Source organism: Etheostoma spectabile, chromosome 15 (genome assembly GCF_008692095.1).
Source record: "Etheostoma spectabile isolate EspeVRDwgs_2016 chromosome 15, UIUC_Espe_1.0, whole genome shotgun sequence".
NCBI classification, from domain to species: domain Eukaryota; kingdom Metazoa; phylum Chordata; class Actinopteri; order Perciformes; family Percidae; genus Etheostoma; species Etheostoma spectabile.
In genome coordinates this window covers 2244378-2244798 of record NC_045747.1, presented here as the reverse complement: position 1 = coordinate 2244798, position 421 = coordinate 2244378, and positions in this window count along the sequence as shown.

Sequence of the window (421 nt, the reverse complement as noted above, 5' to 3'; positions counted from 1 at the left end):
TTGTTGTTATAGACACATTTAGGGATACAGAGGGGAGAATTGTTTTAACCAAAGGAATGCTTTACGGGGAGATTATTTTGCTGGGTAGCATCTATAGTCCTAACGTATATTATGATGACTTTTCAGCTTTACTTTTTGGCAGGCTTGCTGAGATGGACTCCTCAAACATCTTGATAGGAGGCCATTTTATTTGCTCTCTTTGTCCCTTTTTGGACCGGAGCCCAGTTTAAAACAGTCTGTCTAAAAGTGCAAGATTGCTTAAAAACGCAATTGAGGAAATCGGCCTGTTAGATATTTGGAGGCATTTAAACCCTTTAACACAAAGCTTTACATTTCACTCCTTACCTCATTCATCAATGTCACGCATTGACTATATATTTATCTCAAAGCAACTGGCCCATCTAGTGGAGAAGTCAGATAT